The following is a 7,446-nucleotide window of genomic DNA, read 5'->3' as shown; positions in this document are numbered from 1 at the left end:
AAATCAGATATGAGGCAATTCATGCATGTCAAAACCCATAGAACTCACTTCGGAAACAGTTACTGATCGTATACTTAGTCGTACTTTTTCATTGGTTGATATGCTGTTGGAAAAAAAAGTGTATGAAATTGGAACTTTGCAAGATTTATGGTTCTTGATTTGGTTAGATTTAGTTGATTAAAAGTGGGATGTATGATTTTCTCATAAATACAAAATCTTAATACAGTAAGGGCTATCATTACATAAAAATGTAAAAAAAAAAATGAAAAAGCATTGTTTGTTTTTGGGTGTTTTTTTTACACCATGAACTGTTGGCAGTGTCTTAATTTCATGTGGACTAGTACTCAACATGTGGCAAACAAACACGCATACAGTCATGAAAGAAACTTATGGCACCTAAATGACAACAGATGAGGCCAAAACTTAATATTGCATAACATATTGAAATATGGTGCTCAACTTGCTGAATTACAAAAGGGAATAACACCCACATCATTGATGCTGTAAGCCACACACAATAATTAAATATTTTAAGATTAAAGAACCACTAAAATAATAACTCTAGTACAAAGATGTATTTTATTATATCAATTTATTTGCCAACCATTCTAAAGATTTTAAATCATCAAAAACACTTGTAATGATTTGAAGGAAGTGTTTGTTTCATATTACATACACCGGTACTCACTTTCTCTATTCAAGTTTCCCACTATCATTTCATTACAGCCTTTTGGTTATTAAAAAGAATTCCACTAATAACCCAAAATAATAATAAAAAAATATAAAATTTAATATCATATTCTCATTTTGGAATGTGTTACCCTAAAAACTGACCCGAAGTGGCTTCTTTTTTTTTACCTCAAATTACATTTCTAATGTTAACACGTCTTTTAAAAAAAATGATTTCATTATCCCTCTTCTATTTCAGCACAAAAAGTGGTAGAAAATCTGAAAGAAAGTGTTTCTATAAAAAATCATGAAAAAATACCCCTCATATTAAGAACTATATTAGTATACAATGCAAATCTAAGGGCAGATATTTGTGGTCTTGTTCAAAACCACAGTTGCAATATTTTTATTTTCTGTTGCTGTATATTCAAATATTATTGTGTGCATGAATTATTGTGATTTTGTCATTTTAAACAATTTTTGTGATTGTAAGAGAGTTAAAAAATTCATAATGCAGTTTTAATTATTGTGATTTTTTATTTAATCACATTTTTGCAAAACAAACAACATAACAATTGATTTCTGAATTTATTATGGTATTTCATTATATATTCATTTATTCAGCAAAGTTTCAATATAATCAGCCCTTTATTGTGTTCACAAATCAACCTTAAAATTAAGCTACCCAAACCCATTGCCAGCTCTTCCTTAACTGAAAAATTCAAAATATTTGGCATGACCACTTTTCTTACTACTGGAACAATATTTTTGGTTTTTAAGCAGGTAGACCTAGGGTAAGTGACACAACTCTTTAAAATCACTGGAATGTTTGTATTCACAAATTTACTCCAATTACATGTACTCATTTAAGTAACTTGGGATTGATTTCATTCTGCTTCAAATGAAAGCTTGAGAGGCTTTGGTGAAATTGAATATGATACAAACATATCGCTGATTTCAAGAGTTATGTCCCTAACCCTTGGTCTACCTCCTTAAAAGATATTTTCAAAAAAAATTTTCCTCGATAATATTGTGTTAGAATTAGTTTCTTTTATCAAATAACCAGTAGTTTTTAAGAGGTTGTCCATGCAAAAACCAGGACATGGTTTGTTTACCAAAAAAATCATTAATTGAATACCACAAATGTATCATTTCTCAGAGCTAAATATTAGTTTTTAATTACTGCAACAATTGAAGAGAAATAAAATACATAGAAAGCATTGAAATTTATTGAAAAAAGGGACATAAATTTTACTAGCTTCCAGTCTGGGTTCAACACCCACAGGTCTTTGGTCAGGTATCCTGAAAGCTTGGCTTCACCACTATCATACATTGGTTTTACTGTCCTACTAGCACCATGAAAGACTGTACTAAACCAAATGGTAGCAGACTACAATTATACCAACCATAAAACAAGAACAGTTCCAAGATGTTTGCTGTATATTCCACACAACGAAGGCAACAAGAAGCCACAAGGTCAAGCCAGACAGTTCAAAAAAGGTCATACTCCATGGTTGAAAGTCTTGTTTTTGAGAAAGCAGTTTCATTAGATGAAGAAGATTAAAAAAAAACTTGCATCCAATTGAATCTACAAGATCACTAACAAGACGGCACCAAAGCTGACACCATATTCCATCATAGGTTGTTTACAGGCGGTGAAAGATGATGGGACTTCTGTGAATAATTCCAGTATAATACCGCAACCACTGTTCCTGAAAGCAGACACAGAAAGGTTTACAGAAAATTGGGTGCTTGTATCGTGAACAGAGTTAAGTGGGTAAACTGTCAGTGTGTGACCAGATAATAGTTAAGTTGTACTCAGATATTTAAATTGGTGATCATCAACCTAAAAGTCAAAAAAGTCAAATTCCTCATTTCAATACATTAAATAAAGGAATTTATTCTTCAATTCAGTACAAAAGTCCAAAAGGAAGCGTTTCTTTAAAAAAAAAAGAAAAGAAAAAATACCCTTAAAAGGAAATATATTCATATTTAACAAAAAGCAAAGGGCAGATAATTGGTTTCACACCTAATCAACGTTGTCTAGAGTGTCATCTTCCTATGTTTATCTATTTCTGAAATTATCAATAATAACCACAATAAAGCTCTTTAGTGATGTAATGGTTGTTGACAGCAATAAGAACAATTTATAGTACTCTGGCACTGGAAAGCACTTACATCAGTAAATGTGTACCGGAAGTTAGCCAACACAAATTTTCTTCATGGGATACAAAAATGTACCAAGTGTTAAGTTCAACAGTTTTTTCATAAAGGGTTTATACATCAGTGCTACATATATACAAAAAGCATGTTAATATTCAGGGTAAAAGTATTCCTGTTGGGAAAAAAAATAAAATGAACCAAATCTAATAATTTGTTGAGTACATAGTATTTTTGTCTTGCACAGAAATATGAATTCATTTTCAGCATCTTTATGACATTTTCCCCGAGTGGAAATAAAAATCACACAAAACCGAGGAATTGACATAACCCTTAATACTCTCAGTTTCTATAACAACTAGCACATAACATTGCCTTAAATTACTCCAGTATTCTAAAGGTTGTCTAGCAAGCTATCTTCTAACTTGGAATGGAGGAACGGAATTCCAACCTCCTACATTGTAGGAGTACCCTCAAATGAGCACAATATTTCAAAGTGTTGTATTCTGGAAATTACATGACAGTAATTTACAGTATACATAATATTACTATTAAAGATAGTAATATTATTGCACTATTTGATCTAGTTACTTAAATTACTAACATTTAAATTAAACAAGTTTCTGATAACTGGTAGCTGTTTAAAAATAATGAACAAAAATCACTTCAACCTTTGATACAGGTGAGCAGACAAATGGGGGATGTAGATTTTAATAAAATATCCTTGATATACACAGATAAAAGTTACCACAGATAATCATTATTCATATGATACTCGATTCATATGATAATCATATAAATTGAACACAAAATGATTATCATGTTTGTGAAGAGTATATGATAATCATATGATAATCACATGTTTAAAGCCATATGCTTCTCGTGTGGCACATTTGGCTGTGTACATGATAGATAACCAAGAATAACACCATATGTAACACCTAAGCTCAAGGTGAATCATTTTATGCAATAACATGCAAATCCTGAGCATCACTGTGTACACACCAAATACAAATTCAAATAGTTTTAATAGTCAACTATAATAAGTGGTTTGGGCTCATATGGGATGCATACAGTATAATATGTTGTAAAGTACACTAAGCATAATTCTAATATGATTATTCATACTGTCAAACAATATAGGTCAGTACAACCCCCACCTTTAGCATCTGCACACTGTCTCTTTTCTCTCGCTGTTGCTTTGAGACACAACACTCATTTAAAAACGTTTAAGCATTGATTTAATGGCCGAGAGATTATCTAATTGAAATCAATTCTATAAATACACATATTTAATACATATGACATAAATATACAAATTTTTTCCAACTTCCATACGAGGCAGGTTAAACGGAACAGCCGTTATTTTGGCTACTCATAGGGAAACTTTTATCACAAAAATTACCATATTTGTCATAGTAGACAATAAATACTTCTTTCCTGGGGTAGATTTGAACTCATTTTAACATAGGTTTGGCATTTATATTTTCATTTATCACCTTGCCATCACTCGTTAATATCATCCCTTTTCTACGTATCGTTATAAGTGTCTATACCTAATTATACAATTATGTTATAAGCATTCTAAAAGTCCATTGGTAATAGGATTTTCAAGCCTAGTGACCTGTCTTATGGTTATGGTAAAATCCACCTTCAGATGATCGTACAATTTCATGTGAATCGCTTATTGATATTTGTTTTCAATCAATAATTTTTTTCAAAATTTTAAGCCCTTTAAATGAAGGGTCACTTCCAACCTGCAGCCATGCTATGAATCAACTCAACAACTCCATGGCTGGGACATGTTTTGCATATCTGATATAGCACGCGGAAGTTAGGGTAGAATTAAGGCTTTATTGCATTACTGGCTATAGTCAAAGTTTTTAGATAACTTAGAGCATTGGTAACTTCAGTCGTCAATTTTCATAAGCAATGTATACAAATGGTGGCCTGTAAAATGTTTACTTAGGTTACATTTGCAAAAGTTTGGCTACATAAACTAGTATCTTCATTGGAAATTTCTCCAACATATGTACATAGCCAAATGTGATAATCATTCCACAATTATATGTAAACTGAAACATGATTAACATTTGGTGCTAGATTCATATGATGCAAACAATATGATTCTCATGTGTGGCACATTTGCATGCGTAGTCATTATTATAATTGTAGTTTAGTCTTTTTGACTTATTTACCAACCATTTCCTACTAGACCAATATTATTATAACATTACTATCCAGTCTACTACAATAGTTTTTCTAATTTCGTTGTACCTGTTTCATTGTAATTCCCATCCCTTTTAAATATACAGAAAAAGCTAAGTTTCTCTGTTTGGTCACATTTGTACACTAATTTTCACATTCCCTCATGGGTGGAAATCAAACAAAAAGGAAAATTAAACATGTATAACTTTTATCATCACAGGGGTGGCTCCAGATACTTTGCTAGGACATTATTCGCCATTTTTTCCAATAAAATAGATGTGTGCAAACCCAGATAATCCACTACTACATGTAATTTTATCTACATGTAAACTCATCCTTCCACCATTGAATTTTTCTTATTTATACTGGAATACAACTATCTAATATGTCAATAAATATGGCAAGCATGATTATACCAATATCAATTCAACATGTAAGATACCTCATAAAATATAGGGACCCAGTTTCATAAAAGAAGTCTCAAATTTACATTTCCTCAATCCAATGATTCTAAAATTTAAAACAAGCAGATTGCATTGGTTGAAATTTAGAGTTAAGGAAAGATTTGAGGAAAATCTCAATTTGAAATTTTTTATGAATCCCAGCTCATATATTTTCCCACTATTTTGTTTAAAATCCCTTTGATCTCACTATAAGATAATTTTCAATCTCACACCAGTCGAGTAAAATGAAAATTATCGCTAATTTCTATGTCCTCGCCTGACATACAAGCAACAGCGTAGGAATATTTGACGACCTAAATAACCATCTATTTGTTTACTGTGTATGAAATAATGGCTAACTTGTAACATTATTTTCTAGTCTATTATGGAAAATGATGAAATACAGTAACTTACCCAATAAGAATGAATAAATCCCTAAACGCGACCGTCATAGTTAACCGATTTTTCAAATGCTGTGTATCACAGCTGCAAAACATACATGATGTCACGTAGCATGTCGCCGAAAAATAGTCCTGAAAGGAAACTTTGCAGCGCTTACAAAACTTACATATTTAGGTCAGGAAAATAAAAATAAAACTAATATCTTACACTTTTTTTTCAACTTGCGGGAATTTCTCATGCTCATCTAGTTGAAAAAATAATAAATAATCTAATATTATACATCACAAGATATTTCCTTTACCATATAAGATATGTTATATCTCAAAACATCTGACATAAAATGTAAGATATCTCATCTTAAATATAAAAGATACTTCAAGTAATATTCATAGATATCTTAAAAGTTAAATTATTATGAAAACAGCTTGCCATGCATTTTTGAATTATATTCGCAACAAAAGAGCTAATAGAAGCTCATGTGATGCATCTAGGCCATGAACACTCATCGTCAGGGTCATACATGGCTGATATTTATACATGAAGGAAATACTTGCTGACAGTAAATATATTTGAACATTTTTTTCAGTCAAATGATTTTGATAACATGCATATCAATTAATATCACAAGCTTTGAAACCCTTTGTCAACAACAGTGCAAATGTCCAGCTTATTCTGATTTTAGTTGTTCCACATGTCAACCACTCTGTTAAACTCCAAATCCTCTGATTTTAGCTATTCCACAAGTCAACCACTCTGTAGAACTCCCAATCCTCTGATTTTAGCTATTCCACAAGTCAACCACTCTGTTATACTCCAAGTCTTCTGGTTTAAGTGTTCTACAAGTCAACCACTCTGTTATACTCCAAGTCTTCTGATTTAAGCTGATCCACAAGTCAACCACTCTGTTATACTCCAAGTCTTCTGATTTAAGTGTTCCACAAGTCAACCACTCTGTTATACTCCAAGTCTTCTGATTTAAGTGTTCCACAAGTCAACCACTCTGTTATACTCCAAGTCTTCTGATTTAAGTGTTCCACAAGTCAACCACTCTGTTATACTCCAAGTCTTCTGATTTAAGTGATCCACAAGTCAACCACTCTGTTATACTTCAAGTCTTCTGATTTTAGCTATTCCACAAGTCAACCACTCTGTTATACTCCAAGTCTTCTGATTTAAGTGTTCCACAAGTCAACCACTCTGTTATACTCCAAGTCTTCTGATTTAAGTGTTCCACAAGTCAACCACTCTGTTGTACTTCAAGTCTTCTGATTTTAGCTATTCCACAAGTCAACCACTCTGTTGTACTCCAAGTCTTCTGATTTAAGTGTTCCACAAGTCAACCACTCTGTTATACTCCAAGTCTTCTGATTTAAGTGTTCCACAAGTCAACCACTCTGTTATACTTCAAGTCTTCTGATTTAAGTGATCCACAAGTCAACCACTCTGTTATACTTCAAGTCTTCTGATTTAAGTGTTCCACAAGTCAACCACTCTGTTATACTCCAAGTCTTCTGATTTAAGTGTTCCACAAGTCAACTACTCTGTTATACTTCAAGTCTTCTGA

The sequence above is a fragment of the Perna viridis genome, chromosome 14, assembly GCF_037379345.1.
Source record: "Perna viridis isolate PV_CMFRI_1.1 ecotype Kerala chromosome 14, ASM3737934v1, whole genome shotgun sequence".
Lineage (NCBI taxonomy): Eukaryota > Metazoa > Mollusca > Bivalvia > Mytilida > Mytilidae > Perna > Perna viridis.
This window is presented reverse-complemented; position numbering follows the sequence as displayed.